The sequence below is a fragment of the Euprymna scolopes genome, chromosome 5, assembly GCF_053919585.1.
Source record: "Euprymna scolopes isolate OS-2025 chromosome 5, ASM5391958v1, whole genome shotgun sequence".
Lineage (NCBI taxonomy): Eukaryota > Metazoa > Mollusca > Cephalopoda > Sepiida > Sepiolidae > Euprymna > Euprymna scolopes.
This window is the reverse complement of record NC_136486.1, coordinates 141,226,458-141,245,478: the sequence shown is the minus strand read 5'-3', so window position 1 is coordinate 141,245,478 and position 19,021 is coordinate 141,226,458. Positions and strand designations below refer to the sequence as shown.

At 32.7% G+C, this 19,021-nt stretch overlaps 1 protein-coding gene across 1 annotated transcript in view; it reads right to left on the bottom strand.

Annotated features, from left to right (window-relative positions):
* Positions 1–19,021, bottom strand: part of LOC145276640 (uncharacterized) — a 748,502-nt gene that overhangs the window by 199,279 nt on the left and 530,202 nt on the right. The window lies entirely within an intron of this gene.

The following is a 19,021-nucleotide window of genomic DNA, read 5'->3' as shown; positions in this document are numbered from 1 at the left end:
AAGATTAAACTTTCAACCTCCAGAAGAGTGTAACATTTACAACTGAATATTTACACTCCTAGAACAACATTTTAGAGTCTTAAAAGTATTTTTTCTACTTATAAACATCGTTTTCACTACATTTTCGAAAGATTCTCTAGTGCAACAATATATATCTAAACACGATTGGAGGGAATATTGAGGGAAATGTGAGAATAACACTCAAGTTGATAATAATGACACAGAAATGTGAGAATAACACTCAAGTTGATAATAATGACACAGAAATGTGAGAATAACACTCAAGTTGATAATAATGACACAGAAATGTGAGAATAACACTCAAGTTGATAATAATGACACAGAAATGTGAGAATAACACTCAAGTTGATAATAATGACACAGAAATGTGAGAATAACACTCAAGTTGATAATAATGACACAGAAATGTGAGAATAACACTCAAGTTGATAATAATGACACAGAAATGTGAGAATAACACTCAAGTTGATAATAATGACACAGAAATGTGAGAATAACACTCAAGTTGATAATGACACAGAAATGTGAGAATAACACTCAAGTTGATAATAATGACACAGAAATGTGAGAATAACACTCAAGTTGATAATAATGACACAGAAATGTGAGAATAACACTCAAGTTGATAATAATGACACAGAAATGTGAGAATAACACTCAAGTTGATAATCATGACACAGAAATGTGAGAATAACACTCAAGTTGATAATCATGACACAGAATGACAATGATACGAACAACCAATCGCCATCTCAAAAAATTACCTGATTTGATATTGAAATGTTTATCTTACTTGAATTATTTATTGAAAAAACAGTTTCAATATTTAAAAATATTTCAATAAAATTGAGAATATTAATGACATTTTGCTTACAAAACCTGTGAAAGATTTATTTAAAAATAAATCGATAATTGTAAAAATTTATACGAGATTTTTGACAGATTTTGTTTATATTTTCCTTCATATTCCAGTTTTCGTCATTGCTATCAGCCTTTAAAGATTTGTGTTGTGTGTGTGTATGTATGTATATATATATATATATATATATATATATATGTATATATATATATATATATATATATATATATATACTCGTTTGTGGGTTCTATGCGTGTATATATGTGTGGGTGGTTTTGTATGTGCGTGGGGGGTTGTATGCGTGTATATATATATGTGTGTGAATTTTGTATGTATATATATATATATATATGTATATGTTTTTGTGCGTGAATATATGTGTATGTTTGAGTTTTGTGTGTGTGTATACATATGTGTGTATGTATATATATATATAGAGAGAGAGAAAGAGAGAGACGATAAGTGATTAACAATTGAGAAATTATTAATCTGCTTCATAAAAAGAAACATAATAAAATCAAATTATGTGCACGCTTATGCATTTCCCAATCCTATCCACCTCGATTTATGCTGACTAGAACACGATATCTAAAAATATTTATTTTTCGATATTTTATTTGTAAATATTAAGTGAATAAATAGATATGTTTCCGAAACGATCGTCCACATAATTTGATTTTATTTTTCTTCCTATGAAGCGGATTAATAATTTCACAATTAAACTTTCACCCCCTCTATTAATAACGCTGTAAGTAATTTCGTACACCTATCGAGTTCATCATATATCTGCAATACTCCGATCAATAACACCTTTAATATATTAATACATTTAATGAGGATTTGCTCTTTAAGACTTTTGTCTATTACTCTCTCTATAATATATGAGAACATAATTAAAAACTGAATTACAATTTACAATTAGTAATTGCTCGACAGGATACTATAAAATATTGCGTTTTCCGTCGAGTAATAAGTTCATGGACATTATTATTTCTAAATTGTGTTCTTTTCTGACGAGCTCTATTTCCTTATTTTGATTGTATTGAGCTTTTTTATTTGTTTGCAATTATTATATAAATATTAATATGTATATTCACTTTAAAGTTACAGAAGATTGGGCTTGTAAACTTCATTTTTACTTCTGGGTTTATATATACATGAGGCTATAGAGATTTGTAAATGTTTGTATCGATTTAAAATGAATTACCGTGAAATTTAGGTACACTTTCATTTAAGGCCACCAACAATTTCAATAAACGAAAGTATTTTCGATGGACAGTAATTAAAAACATGAACAAATAATAAATAAAACGAGCGAAATCATAAGTAAAAAAACGAACGTAAAATCTGATGTCCACATATTCATACTAATATTCACGTTATATGCAAACAAATAAACAAAAAATGATAATAAAATAAAAATCTAGTGTTTAAAGAGACGAATTGTTCAAAATATTAACATTAATTTACGCGCTTTTAGTTAAGGAACACATTTTAAATAAATAAAAAAAATTAAAAAAACGTATACATTGATTGCTCATCTCCCTCACAAAGCAAGATGTGACAAAAGGTCAGGAAAGTAGAATATGCAAATCCAATTACAGGACGAGCACTTTGGTCTGCAATTAAAGAAAATATCTGGACAGATTAATCAGCATTTCCTGGCAATGGCACCTCAGGCGGTTAGCAATAAACTGGCCCTCAGCTGTGGGTGGATTAATCACAAGATATTTATGCGCGACCGTTTTATGAATCATGAAGCAAATAGTATTTGTTTGCATTGTTTAAACTTATGTGAGTGCCAGTATTCGCAAATAAAATCTTTATTGATATTTTATTTTTAATTGTTAATTTCATTATGTCATGATATTGTGAGGTATGCAGTGAAAAATTAAAAGCTTATTAAGAAAAGTTTTAAAATATAAAACGTTGCCACGGAGAAAGTCGTGAAGCAAGAAGCATACTATTTTATTTTCCACGGTCAAAGGGAAACAACTCTGCAAATCTCAAACGTTTTCTCGTTCAATTGCAATTGCTTTGCTTTTATATTGGGCGCGACTTTTTTTCCAACCAAATATATATATATATATATATATATATATACACTTCCACCATTATCGATTAAAATATCAATTAGGCAAAAATCAAATAAATTCTATCTAGTTGTACTTAGTCGGCGTCATCTGGGAATTTTTACATTTTTTTATTTTGATTAAAAGGAAACGACTTTGAAAGCTAAATTTATTAAAGTACTGCTTGGTTATTGAATAACTTATATCTACTATTATATAAAAGGCACTTTGTGCGTGCTAATTTGTTCACTATGTACTCCGAAATGGCTGGGTCGATGTTTAAATTTTCACAGAAATGACGTTGATGTGTCTGGAAGTGTTCTCACGCAGGTTCTGTATCGGAATGCCTTTGATAAATATCAATAATCTAACAAATATGATTAAAGGAGGAGGTCCGATTCTAACTAAGTTAAGGATTTGTATACAGCCTAACATCACAAGTACATTTGAGAACGTTTATCGCACGCAGAAGCAGAGGAGACCAGTGTATAGTATCAACAAGAGGCTCTTTCATAAGACAGAGTCGCGTTTAAAATGAATGTTTGTGTTTAAAGCACAATTGAACTATGAAAGTTAACTTTGGCATTTTAAACTTTAATTAAAATAATTTATATAATTATGAGTACTTTCATAAAATCAACAGTAGCTTCTCTATGGTGCTATGCAGTATAGTACAATATATTGTGGACTAAGTCACTGCACAAAACGTATGTGACCCCGACCTCACCCCGGTGCACTGCGATGTGTCCCGATTAAAGCAGACGATCAATCGATTTGAGTAATGAATAAGCGATTTCACCGATTTGGATGGCGATAAAAGTATTGAAACTAGAATATTCGTTAATCCCTATAAAATTTCCGACAACGTTGGGTTTATCTTCTAGGGCGAGCTAATTATTATAAAACTATAACTATTAGAGGTAATGTTTTTTAATCTCTAAAAATGATTGGATAGAAAATAGATTCTAAAGCGTACTATATTTTAGACATGAAGATTTGCTAATTTTAACATTTGAAATCGATTTCTAATCAACAGTTTAAATGCTTCCAAATTACTATTCATAACAAGCCAAACATGTTAGGTCCCCACCACAAATGAAAAATTTACTTTCACCATGACTAATATTTGTAAAAAGTTAAAAAATAAATAAATCCGAAGCATGGTTATTAAGAAAAGTTCAAATAAATGAACGGATGAACGATTCGTGAGCAATTTTATCTCAATAATGCCCCCTAGGGGAGGGCAACTAAATTCGTTTAGGCAAAAAAAATAAATAATAATAATGTCACCATGATTAATGTTTGTGCAAAATTTTAAAAAAAAAATTCAAGTAGTGGTTATATATATATATGTGTGTGTGTGTGTGTGTATATATATGTATAATGTACCTTCTGAATTAAAAATGGCGGAAAAAATAATTCGATATTTATCTAATATTATTAACATATACTAATTAAATATAAATATGGAACTATAGAATTAATTTAAAGTTTCATTTCTGATGGCGTCCGCGCGCATCACAATTATATTAAAACTAGCTAGAATTCCCATTTAGTAAAATTCCACTCAATTCTAAATTGTATATTTCATATACGTGCACGCTGCACTATTTTCGTTGTAATTACTTATGTCTGGAAAGTTAACTTCAAAATGTTTTTTTTTTTTTTTTTTTTTTTTTTTCAAATTAAATTTCATCTCCGGAAACATTCTGAACAAGTTTGTTTTTATTTTTATTATGAAGTTCTCAGTCTCGTTTTTGTTCAGTTATTTGAAATTAAATTAAAAACTAAAAAGAAAAATCTTTAAAATCTTTGTAATAGGTTAAAATACAGTTACTTCTACATTTTACGGACCATGCTGAAATAATAGCATTATTTAGAAAACCATTTTAAAAATGAGGACGGGTAGCGTTGTTAATCCTGTACTTTCCCCCTTACGTTTTAATAAAAGGAAAAAAAATATTATGAAAGCTAAAGTTGAAAGTTTTATCTGGAGAAATACCGGGGTTTATAAACTGCAGAAGTACTGAAGTATACTTTGTCTTAGATGTATTTACAAAAACATCTGGATATTGTTATCGGCCTATCACGTTTAATTTTCAAACGCTTACGTTGAATGGGCGCATCTTAAAACGCGTCCTTTTATTGAAAAATGCGGTAAAACTTGCAGAGAATGATCTGTTTTACGGTTGTTGTAAAAATGCTAGTGAAATTTAAATTTCGTTCCGTTTTTTACATTATGTCCAACTCATCGTTCACATTCGACATGTCAACTTTTTCAGGTTTTCGGGTATGCTGACAAGGTTGAGAGGGGTCAATTTCGAAAACCGTTCTTAACATGGGGAGGTTGGCGTGTTTATTCATTGTAAGCATATCCGAAAACCTATAAAATTCGACATGTCCAATGTGAGCGGTGCGTGCGCGTGCGCCGTTGGACTTATGTAAAAAAAAAAAAAAAAAAAAAAAAAATCAAAAAGATATATCGAATTGGCCTTTTCATTTAACAATATAGTTTTTGTTAATAAAATTTTATTTTTATGCAAAAAAAAAAAAAAAACTTTCATTTTTGTTTTATATAGAAAAAGTACGATTGTTGAATGTTATTCTTTCAATTACTTTCGTTTTTTGGAGACACAATAAAAAATAAAATTAAAACAGAACGAAATGCAAATTTTCCGTTCCATTTTTACAACGACCGAAAAACAGAGCTTTTTTTCGAAATGTTTTTAATATGATGCGACACCATATAGGCTCTAATTCTTTTTAATATTATCATTCCAGAGTGTCGTTGGCATGAACAATGCAATAACAATATGAATTCAAGGGAAGCAATCCATAGTAATAAATTATTAAAAGTAAGAGTTGTTTCCCTTAGATATACATTTTCTGAGTTTTTTTTGTTTGTTTTTGTTTTAGGAATTACTCAGATGGAGATTGCTAGGTATTGGCAAAATTAATGCCGATGCTCAAAATGTATAAACATTTTAACCCCTTACTTTACTTAAAAATTCACCTACAATCAGGAAATTAACCAATTTTAAGGACATTTTCATTATTTATCAAATAATGATCGCGGAATATAATGAACTAATCATTTTTATTTAAATTTTTAGTGAAAATGTATTTTTTTGTTGTTTAAACAAAAAATACCTTTACTAAAGTTATGGTTTTCAGTAGTAAATAATAAACGCAAGAATTTATTTTTGCTTTTTTTATATAAATAAAGGATCGTAATTTGTAACAATAAAAATAATTTTTACAGGGACATTACGAAAAAAAGCCCCCTAACGTCCGTATTAACAATTCGTTAATACGGACGTTAGGGGGCTTTTTATAACTCGAAGAAAAATGAATTTCTCGAACTACCGATTAAATTAAGCATTTTTTATTTAATATTCTTACCAAAAAAATTATTATTGCAAAAAAATATTTCTCCTTTTTTTAAAATTGCATAATTTTTATATGCAAGATTTTAATAATTTCCTTGCTCGTAAGAATGAAACTTTCGGTGTAACATATTTTTTATATAATATTGAACAATAATTATAAAAGAAAAAAACAAATTAAAAATACAAGAACAGAGAAAAATAATTGAATTAAAAAATGGAAGAAAAATTATTCAAACGTTCAGAATAGGAATGCATGGATGCACTGCACGTCTGGGACAAAAAGAAAAAATATCACACCCCTTCCTCCCTTTTAATTGCATGACGTCATGTTCAGTCTATCGACTGCCTGAAATTTTGGGCCTTCGTATATTCTGTGTATACAAAATTTTAGTTTGTTGCGTTTTGCGAACGGCAAAATCACTCGGCTTTGGGCCTAAATAATGTATGTTTTGTACAAACTAGATGATTTTTTTTATTATGTAATTCAATATCTTAGGACTTTACTAATTACCGTTGAAATAGATCCAGAAAACTAATACTTATCTTTTAAAGGCTTTTTACAATGAATTTATTTAACTTCCAAATTTAGCTGAATTGAGTAGCTCGCCGCGAAAACATTTTTCATAACTTTTCTTTTTTCACGTGTACAAATATATTTTTCCCCCTTTTGGAAATTAAGTTTAGTCCTTAATCTTTCAAATACAATAAAAACGTAGTCGGAAACCTACAAAAAAATTATGATAAAACTAGGTCTCCCTATTTTTGTCCGCCCATTTTTGCCCGTACTTAGAGATGAAGTAAAATACGGAAGAATTTAAATTTTTGAATAGCATATTATTTTATGTATCAAAATAAAAACTAAAAAAAAAAAAAAACTAATTAAAATTTGGTTGTCAGTGAGAATAATATACACCCGGTAATTTTCTTATGAAGAAGCGAAGCGATTTCTGGACGCATTTTTCAACAATGCAACCGAAACAAACTATTACCATGTATTCAAAGTTGAATAACATTGTACGCATTCTTTATGGAATTAATTATGTTCATCTTTTTTAATGATGATGATTTAATATTAGCTTTCCCTTAATTTAGTTTTTATTTAAATAAATATGCGATTAATTGCAAAAGAAAAAAGTTTATCAAAGATACACATAGACGAGGAAGAAAAAAACAGTATCTTTAATTGATTTAATAATTTAAAAATTACATTTTCTATAAGTAAAACAATGTTCATGTATACATTTTGTACGATACTAGTTTGAAATTAGTGAAATATCTTTTTTTTTAAATAAAGTTTGTCTATTGAATATTGACTGAAAAACAATACGGTTTCATAAGATATTACCTTAATCTTTGGAAGGCATATACTTTCTCTTACTTACTTAGCTGACGTAATGGTTATAGTACTTGACTCGCTATGATTCAATATTAGGTATTGCTTTTGGTCTCGACTCGAGTTTTTTTTTTTTTTTTTTTTACTTAAAAGAAGTGGATGGTTTAAAAAAACATAATACTCGCATGCACAAGTTTCAGTCCTTGTACGAATTATAATATAATATTTATGCATATTTTATGACCGGACAATGCCGAGTGGCTTGCGAGAATTTTACAAAGCTACAGTAAGCAACCAGTTTTCTTGTTTACTGTTAATTCGTAAAAAAAAAACAAAACATAATGATTCAATGTTAGTATGCTTTTGAAAAAGTAGAAAAAGTTTCTCAATAATATATACAGGAATCAGTTTAATGGCAAAAATAAAATCTCAAAAGTGAATATTTAATAGGAAAATTAGTTAAAATCAATTACTATCCGTGTTTGTTTTCACTTACGTCAACTGATGTTTGGTTTTACGATGAATTCCATGGAAAAAATTGTAGCCAGATCCCGGGCGATACGAGATTGTCTTGCTTTTCAAATAGAGGAAGATAAGGTAGGAGAGGGGGTGTGATATTTGATCAAGAAAAAAGAAAAATGTCCCTGGGACTTTATCAAGAAAGGAAGAAGATAATAGATAATAATTGTTCTTTAAGCGGTTTTAATTTCCATTTTGTACTTATGTAGCGATAATAAGAGGCAAAAATGTCCATAAGAAATAAAATATTTCAATGGGGAAAAAATAAATATGATAATGAGATTCTTGAGTTTGGCAGAAAAACAATACAGGATCGTTTTCTGGTTGAGTTTGGAAAGACCAATTCAGATATTATGGAAACAATGACTTAGGTTCAAAATGTCTGCTTTGGTGTCTGGGAGATGTTGTCATTTGGGCCCACCTGTTGTATTTAACTACCAGGCCACTAAGTTAGTGATCAGTTAGTTGGACAGATAAATAAATAAAATTGAACCTGGGGGGAGATATGGTAACGAGAGAAAATGAAAAGAATATAAAATAAGGGGATAGAGAAAGAAGTTCACGAGAGAAGAAAAAAAATATAAGATAATGGGATAGAGAAAAAAGAGGTTCAGAGAGAAAAAAAGAAAAGTTATCTTCAAATGACAGTGGGGGGAAGAGGCCAGTTTTATAAAAACGATTGTCTTTTTAGAATTAGGGTCTTTTTTTTCTGGCTGGCACCGAGACGTCCACATCGCTCTCGCCCCGCCTGGGGGGGGGGCAGAACCCCTCATAAGAGTTAAGTTGAAAACTCTTGTTCTTAGCTGGGAAATCCACTAGATGAACTTAAATTATACAACCTGCATCACGAAGCTCGGATCAAAGAACTCGACTTTAAAACAAGTGTACTCTAAATATCTTAAAAGGATTTATAAGTAATTTGTTTGGTTTATATAAAAATGACCGAGTTTTTCTTTGTTTCTCGATTGCCGGCCTGAATGAGGATACAGTTTATTTTAGATATGCCCTGACGCCAGATGATGGAGACAGACTGGAGCCAGCACGAAGCCAGAGTGACGACCGAAGTGGACGATGTTGCCACACGGACTTAGGGCACGCGAAATGTGCATGACCCTGAGCAGCAGAGAGAGATATTTTCCAGTGACCAGTGAGAGTCTGATCACCCTTGAGGGGTCCACCACTAGACAAGTAAGAATGTAGCCCTTCTGGGTTGCATCTATGGTCCTGTGAGCTGGGAGCGATGAACACGGACAGAAGTGCATCACAAGTATGCTCCCGTGAACCAGGTTAGCGACGGATGCGGCCTGCCCCCGGACGAAGATAGGGGTTAGGGTTATAGAATCACTTATTACTGTTTATCAAATAAAGATATGCAAACAAATATAGGTTTACCATTTAAATTTACTTGTAAAATTACTTTCGTCAGCAACTAACGGTCATAATGTACGATGTGTACCCATCCGTAAAAAAAAAATAAAACATAGTAAAAGATTTTGTTTACATATTTAAGTTAGTGCTTAATATTTGAACACTGTTTGAAAAGTAAATCTATATATCTATAAAAGTAAAATATTCTGTCTGTGTGTACATTTCCCTACCAACCTACTCTGTTAATTTTCAGTCTACAGACTCAAAATTTGACAGAAGGGGTATTGAGATTTGGGAAAATCTTTCTAATCGGTTTTTGGACAGAAATTTGCCTGTGAAGGGTCAAAGTTCGACTTGACCTTTGAAAACTCTACCAAACTCTTCTGCCTATTTTGGATCTAAACACTTAAAATTTTAGATATAGAATACCTGGACATGAGTCAAACATTTTAATATATATATATGTACGTTACTTGGTCATGGATCACTTTTTAATTTGATTTGAGCCAAAAAGAGTAAATGTTAAGGAGTCAAAATTGGGGTCATAGTTAAAAAAAAAAAAAAAATTACCTCTGCGGTATCTACCAAATTGCTCAATTTTTTATCTAAATATTTAAAATTTTACAGAAAGTGTATTCAGACACAGGGCAAGCTTTTTAGTTGGTTTTTAGCCGAATATTTGACTGCCAAGCGGTCAAAGTTCAAAAGATTTGACCTTTGCGGTCTCTAGCTAACTATTCAACCAATTTTAAGGTCTAAACATTTGAAATTTTACATAAAGGGTATTCAGACATGCAGCAAGCTTTTTACTCAGTTTTTTTGGCGAGAATTTAGCTGCAAAAAGGTCAAAGTTGAAAGAGTTGACCTTTGCACACTCTACAAAACTCTTCCGCCAATTTTGGGTCTAAACATTTGAAATTTTAGATGTAGAATCCCTGGACATGAGTCAAACATTTTAATATATATTCACATAAAGTTATGAATAGTACATAAGCGCCGAGCAAAGCCGGGCTGAACTGCTATTCATTGAATAAACTCTTTTGATCTGTAAATAAATTCCTCTAGATATAATTACAGTTCTAGAATGATGCAAAACGCAATAAAGTATTTTCTCAAACTATTTCCTAAAATGCCACACAAAAAATCTCGTCAGCAATCGTGTAACAATTGTAGGTCCGTATCACTCAAATTAAGAAAATATGACGCATAATGAATCTTACCGAAATCACCATCATTCCCACCGAAAGTTATAATAATAAGCACCATGTTTTCGTTATACGATGAAATCATAGCCATGTTTATTTCTTTGTTGCGATATGATTAACAAGCACTTGGAAAAGAATGTCTAATGTAAATCATTGCGAGAGAGAGAGAGAGAGAGAGAGAGAGAGAGAGAGAGAGAGAGAGAGAGAGAGAGAGAAAAAAACACACAATACAGCAATGAAAGTGTAAAGGTGGCATTACTACAAAGGCATTTTTAAGAGTTTAAAAAATGGCGAAAAGTTGATATAATTAAAGTGTTTCTGCTGAAATATAATTACATTTTAGCTGTCAACGTAACAGCCATAGTTGAAACTGGCTAGCGGCCAGTGATTAAAACAAGAACTCATCACTTAAAGGCGTTACATAATGAGTAAATCTGGTTAGTAGGAAGATGTATTCACTGGAAATGAACAGTTTTGTAGTGTATCTTTTAAAGAAGCTCATAAAACTGTATTGTTCGTCGTAGGCAGTTTATGTGTGTCGTATTATGGTATGTGTGATAATGAAAAATATCTGTTTTTGTGGAAGGGAATAAGGGCGGGCACCATATTGGATTTCATGAAACCGTTTGAAAATTCAACCTCTTAAACCGAGGAATAACTGAGCAGGAAGACAAACTGATACCCCCCCAAGAAACTGAAGAGAACAGCGATCACATACATGTTGAATGATTATTGAATGGCCTTTAAACTTTTACATAAAGTAAATGATTTAACACTTCGAAATATTTATTAATAGTATAAACTTGGAAGAGGGCATAATGAGTAAGAATTCTATCACTTGTAAATATGACTTTTTATAAGATTGTCTCTTCTACGAAGCATAATTTCGCAATTAAATAAAATCAACTGAAACCCAGAAAACATCCATCAGGAATAGAGAGGGGGTGTGACCATAATGAATTTATTTGGATCTTGTTTGCATTGCAATAGTTGTTTTCTTGCTAGAAGGAAAATCATATCTATTTCATAAATATAGAAACAAATGCGTTAAGACATTAATCACTACTTAGAACTGTAAAACAACTAACCGCTTATTAAAACTGTTTTGAACAAATGTACTTTTCAAACAATATGATTGCAGATAGCAACTTGACATTTTCTGGATGTCCCCAAAATATTGTGTAAACAAATATATAGTACGTGATGAACTACTAAAATACGAATGGAATAATTGACAACTTTCGGAATACTTTATACAATGAAGTCTCGTTAGTAATTACTGTAGAACGAAACATGAATAGCAAGTTCACATATTTTGGCGAATATAGAACCAACTCTTAATAAACACTGAAGATAATATCATGACTACAAAATTGATACTACACTGCCCCCCTTCCGATAAAAGGGTAATGCATTGTATCTTAATAACAGAATTGATACTGCACTACTCTCACTAAATGAGCAAGAATATTTTAGGAAAACAATTTTCATAACAGAACGATGCTCTCGTCCTAAATAATAAGATACTACAGGACATAATAGTTTTGTGACAAACTAAACCCTTTTTGAATTTTTGTGATGACGATAAGTTATTATTTTTTATTCTTCAGACTACTGGTCTCGTCTCCAGTGTAATTTTCACAACGGTTCGGTCGATGTACCTTCTCGGCCTTCTTCATGTGTATATTGTAGAACGCAGGACTCTTTCTGTCGAATTAGGAGATTTGCGCGGGATTTCGAACGAAACACTTTATTTGATTCATGGAGGAAGCATATTCTTGTTCCGTTCCCCATGAATAGATAGAAGTCCTAGATAATTCGCCATTGTATTTTTGGTTGTCCATACTGATTGAACTTCCAATGTTAAGAAGATAACCTCTTTTACAACTGAGCTTCCCAAGTATTCTAACCACTGCAAAACGGGTCCACCAAGATACACTTAAAAGAAGGTCTGATGTTACTTCGACCAAAACATCGTGAAAATGACACGCAAGATGAGCACAGTAGTCCGACGAATCCAAAATATACGAAGGTATAAAATTTCCTTCTGAAATAAACATTAAAAGTTAGTAAACTACTATGAAATTCTATAGCAAATAATTGAAGTTAAATATTTCAAGCTTTTAAATTTATTTATATTAATATATTATAAAACACTGTAGACCGTGCTTGCATGTTACCTTCGATGATCGGGTGATTCCATCTTTTAAAAAAAGGAGGGCAAGTGCATATATAATATACATGCTTGAATCTTGCTTTCACCTGTGGAACTCTCTACCGCTTGCCTGTTTCCTACCTAACTTCAACTTGGATGTCTTCAAGTCCAACATAAACAAATTCCTGATGAACCGCCCCCTTAAGTAATGACACTTTATCAAATCTCCAATACTAACGAATACTACAACATTATCCCATTGATTACCGTACACGCAATAACCCTTATCCCCGCGTGGCTTCTGGACGTTAATAGGTGGTGACCTCCATGTAAAAAAGAAAAAAAAATTATGACAGGTGTGTATATATAAAGTACCCTCTCATCGATTTCGACATGCGATTCCGCCACAACTCAGTCGTTTGGAAATCCACACATATGATTTGTCTATAGTAGTGAATACATAGTGTAGAACCAACGACACGTATTGGTATTACTGCCAATCTTTGTCGGTGTAAATGATTGCCACAAGACAACATGCAGTGGACCACAGGTTTTCACAATAGTTACCATTTCTTAGATGCATGTCTTAACGAAGACTGGAGGTGCATCGTTCCCAGTGAATAAATGCGCCCCAGATACCAACCTGGAAATTTATACAACTCGGCGCGGTACATACACTGCCTAGCATTCTCAAATGGTCACCCATTTGTCCATGGCCAGGCTCATCGTAGCTTAACTTCGATGATCTCACGAGAACCGGTGTGTCAATGCGTTTGTGCCGTAATAGAGCATGTAGTTTCTGTATGAACTACGTTAAGTTCTCGTATATGCTAAAATGAGGTTATGGTTTTATAAAAAGTAAACACTGAATTATTTCAGTAATGTATTCTAAAGGAATCCTTCGGGCTTTTAGCTATATATAACTGTTTTCTCTTGAAATCTTCAAAGATTTTTACGTTTGTATTTTACTAGAATATAAAGCTATTATGGTGTTATCACATTTTAAAATCTGTGCAAGTCGATAAATGTTTTCAAGTTTATAGAAACGCGCTCAGTACCCTTACTTGTTTTTACTTTAGTTTTACTGGTGCAACCAGATCAGGCTGTCTTAAGATAGGTTCCTTACTCAAGTGCACGTACATTAACACTTGTTTCCACTCTTCGCACAACTAAATCATTTTTTGTAAAACCTAAAACAAAAACGGCCCCCCTCCCTTCACTCCCTTTTTTCTTTTTCCATCCGCTCTTCCCTTTTGGCTTCCTAAAAAAAAAAAAAAAAAAAAAAATCGGAATAAGCTGACTGCTCCACCCCACCCGTACAGAGGGTAAATATCTATTAATAGGGTAACATGTTAGCCGTGGATTGCTACCCGTAACGCTTTAGGACATGTTGCCGATGATTGAACTAACATAGACCTGGGTGAATAGAAGTCTAGGCACCGCAACAAATCACTTTGGCTCTTACTTAGGCTACACGGGCAGTCGGAGAGGCACGGTTCGAACAAACAGTCACGCCAAACCCTGACACCAAAAATGCCAACTACCATAACAAAAACAAAACTCAAATGTACTCGAACAGCTTTTTTCCTCACTAGCAAAAATAGACAAATTAACAATATTATAAAAGAATTCTCTTCTGATATGCATAGCTCCTTATACGAATATGACTGCTGAACCGGTTACAGATCAAAATTCATTCACACCATCAAAAGAACATTACAACACAACATAAAATTAGTCAATAGATTACAAGAAGTTGTTTCAAATTTTCCAAAACTAAAACAGAAGAACCCATTTCTGTAACCAACGCAAATTCCACCCTGTCTCGACCTTACAGATTGAAGGTGAAAAAATTCCATTCGTTTACAAGCACCTAGGAATCGTTTCTGATAAAAATTAAACTCCACTACACATATCAATTACATTAAAACCAAATGCAATAAAACTCTACAACTCCTGCGAGTCATCGCCCATACAGACTGAGGAGCCGACAAGAAGACACTACTGAAATTATAAAGAGCATTAATCAGATCAAAAATAAACTATGCCAGCTTTGTATATAAATCCATCAAAAAGTTATATCTAAAACCGTCGACACACTATTCAACTACTGACTACGATTAGACTAGAAGCGTTTAAAACTTCCCCTATAGAAAGCTTATATGCAGAAGCGGAAGAACCCCCTCCAATGTTTAGAAACCAAAACCTTGGTATAAAGTACTACACAAAATTAACAGCTATCCCCACAAACCCTGAACACAATAACACTTTAAACCCAAATCGCAAATACCTTTGCAACCAAAAAGAAAATACAATCAAACTTTTGAACTCAGAATAAAACCGGTCTTCAAAGAAGAAAATCTAATCACAACCAAAATTCATGAAACTCCCCTTTTCAAAAACCCTCCCTGAAAAATCGTAACCTCCAATATCGATCAAAGTTTAAGTAAATATGAAAAGAAACATACCCATTCAATAACTTACCATGATGATCTCCATAAAGTCAATGAAAAATATCCAAACCACACATATCTATACAGATGGGTCTAAACAAAATAACGCAATGGCTAGTGCAGTAATACTCAACAAATCAATCAACAAGCAAACCTCCCAAAAGAAACATCAATTTTCAGTGGCGAAATGCATGTTCTAAGCTTAGCTCTGAGTTGAATAACAAAAAATTCAAATTTATAATCCTTTCAGAGTTCCAATCTACTTTAAAAGCTATCAAAAACAAAAAGATGCAAAATTACACCACAAATTAACGAAATTAAACAATGAAAAGATCCTTTTCTGCTGGATACCAAGGTATTCTGGTAACAAAGGTAATGAATTAGCAGATTCAGCAGAAAATACCACTTTTAATCCACGAATTAATGCAAATTTTAAAATTTCATACAAAATTCTTAAGACATATCAACACATACACAGCAGAGAAATAGGATATTCATTCCAGTAAGTTTGCTAACAAAAAAAAAAACTTAACGAAATAATGCCCAAAATTAAAGAAAGCAAGAACAAAATACAAAACTAAACAGAAAAGCTCAAACTAACAAGACTAAAAATAGGTCATACACGTGTAATCCACTCATATTCCCATGAAAAGAAAGGCACCTATCTGTATACCTTGCCAACACCACTCACAATAAAACACATATTAATTGAATGCACTGATTGTGTAACAAGGAATCAATTCTACAAAGAAAATATTAAGGCTTTATTCGATAAAAACAATTCATACATCATACTTTCATATCTAAAAGAAGAATGGCCTTTATAAACAAACTAGCGGGGGTACCCGGCGTTGCCCGAGAGTTTGGAGGTGTGTGTTGGTAGTGGGGGGTAGATTAAAACAACCCTGTTAAAAAAAAAAAAACGTTGGCCGGTTGTTTGGAGGTGTACAAGAAAAAAAAAAGTTTTAGTATAAAGGTAGGCTTGAACCCTGAACGTTTGACGCGGAGGTGGGAAGGAAATGGAAAAAAAACCCGCGCCCTAACCATCTCGACCACGGGAACAGATGAATTCATAAGAGTGTTAAGTTAACGTTTATAAACCGAAATTAGCAGGTGCGACAACGTCAAGTTGCGGAAGCCAGTTTCTGTTTTCCCCGCTACGCGGCGATCAATCAATCAAACAATAAAAAAAAAAAACGCGAAAAAAAACTAACGTAAGGCAAACGAACGATGAAAACAGAAAAATGAACACGTGAAAAATGGCTTCGGTGGGTACCCGGGTGTTTTTGGGTGTCGCTAAGAATAAGCGCAGTAAAAAAAAAAAAAAAAAAAAAAAAAAAAAAAGCAGAAAAACGAACGTTACGTGAAAAATGGCTTAAATAACACTGGTTCAATATTTAAATTTAAAAAATCGAAAAAAACAAACAAAAAAAAACAACTCACACCACGATTCGAACTCAAAACGTTTAGATAATGAACCAAGGCCTTAACCAACTGAGCTAACGCGACGTACATGAAATTTGTTCGGTTTTCCAACTATTTAAACTAAATCGGCTCACGGCGTCATCTGACGCATGCGTAGAATCGGTCATTGTCACGAGAGGACCGTTGTTGTTGATCGAAAATTGTCGATTTCGGGGTGAAAACGTTAACGATTTTGGCCAATCTTTCGATATTTTTCGAGCAAAGGATGGAGCTTTGATGTGATACCGAGTTTGTGAATTTTTGTCGCGTCTGTCGAAAGTTTTTAGCAGATATCCAAACATACATACATACATTTTCGCTTTTACATATATATAGATATCTAAAGATAATTGCGTACCGAATCGCGTCAGTATAACTCTGTAAATACGGAATAAGTTAAACATTTTTCAAATGTTATTGACCATCAGGAAGTTTGGGATGGTACAAATATTCAATCAACTACAGAAAATAAATGACGCTGAAACTAATTCGAATGAAAACCTTTATTCAATACAAGAATATTTTACATTCCCATTTTACGACGGAGAGCTTAACAAGGCACCTCAGAAAAATGCCGGCTAACTGAAATCAACCAACCTGCCAACAGGCTACAGGAAGTATGAAATCTCTCCACCGCATAGTTGCCGAAAAGCATTAGTAACGCAGAATGCAACCAACAAACCAACGACAATCGCCATTCCCTGTTTGCTGCAAGCACTGTCACAGGCTTCGGCTGAACAACGCAAGCGCCATTCCACCTGCGTTGGTGGAATGAGCCGGTCAAAAACAACAAGAACGATACTCTTTCGACATTAAAATATCACGTAGCAGGCTCTGAATTTCCTCGAAAAGAGTGGGTAACACTTAATCGGGTCCGAGCGATGGATGCCAAAACAATGGGCAACCTGCACAAGGGGAATATGCAGCGCCAACGTGCAGATTAATGCACACCTCCTCACAGACTGTCATCTAAGTGAGGCATGCTTCGATGCGAACATTAGGAGTGCCCCGGACACTGCCTGATGATGGACCTCAAAATAGCGAAACGCTATGATGATGACTAAGTCAAATTGTTAAGTAATGAAGCTATTCTTCTTAAAATATTTTTTTCCAATTAGTATGTCCAAACGAAAGAGGACAAAAATGACTGATTAAATAAAGATATGTTCATTCATCTTTTTCTTCAAAACTATTAGTAAAATAAGAATTAAATTGATCATTAATACGCACGCCCAAGCAATCGAATGAACATAATTGTAAACCAATCATGGAAGTAGTTTGAACAACATGGACAATCACATAGAAAATTGCTTCTAATTGGCACATAAAGCACGTAGTAGAAGCAGGTATAAAACTCGATAGCTCGGCTTCTTTCGCTGAATAGTGAATACAGAGGAAAGAAAATCCAGTCTCATTCTTGGGTCTCACGAGAGTTGAGACGAGGTTAGATGTTCTCGCAAGATTTAAAGATTTATCCCCATTACCAACTGGCAGAATTCTGAATCCAGAAACCCTAAACCGACATATTTAAGGGACGTTCGATCCTTTACATTTGGGTTTTGTCAGATATGTTTTATCTATAGAAAATAAGTACGCCACAAATTATAATACTAAATATGCGAATATTAATATTAAATAAATTTACAATGGATTACATACGAAAAAAGGTTTGGTGCAAATTATAACTAACTTTCAATGACTTGCACCGTATGCGAATGTTTTAAGCATAGTCAGCAAAATGATGTCGAGTCATTTGTAACTTGTTAAGTAAAGCAAGACGAAGAATTCCAGATCGTTTTATATATTAATTTTTGTGTGTTAAAAATTCGGGCATGAAAATATTACATTAAAAAATGCAAAGCAAAAGTTGTAGATGACAATTCAAAAATTCGTTTTCCAGAAATCTGCAAAGTAGTAGCAGTGGGGTCTGATGAGTCAGTGTTAAACATGACAATATAAAACATGATCATCATTGACAGTTGCAAGCCATTTGTTTTTGTTTTCTCTGACTTAAATGAGAACTTTTTTTTTATCACTTTTTCTCACACCACCATAGCGTGTTTGACAATATTTTAAACTATATAATAATCTTGTTCATCCTCACATATTATTATCATTATTGATATTATTATTATTATTATCATCATCATCATCATATACAGCATAATCACGTTGACACACCG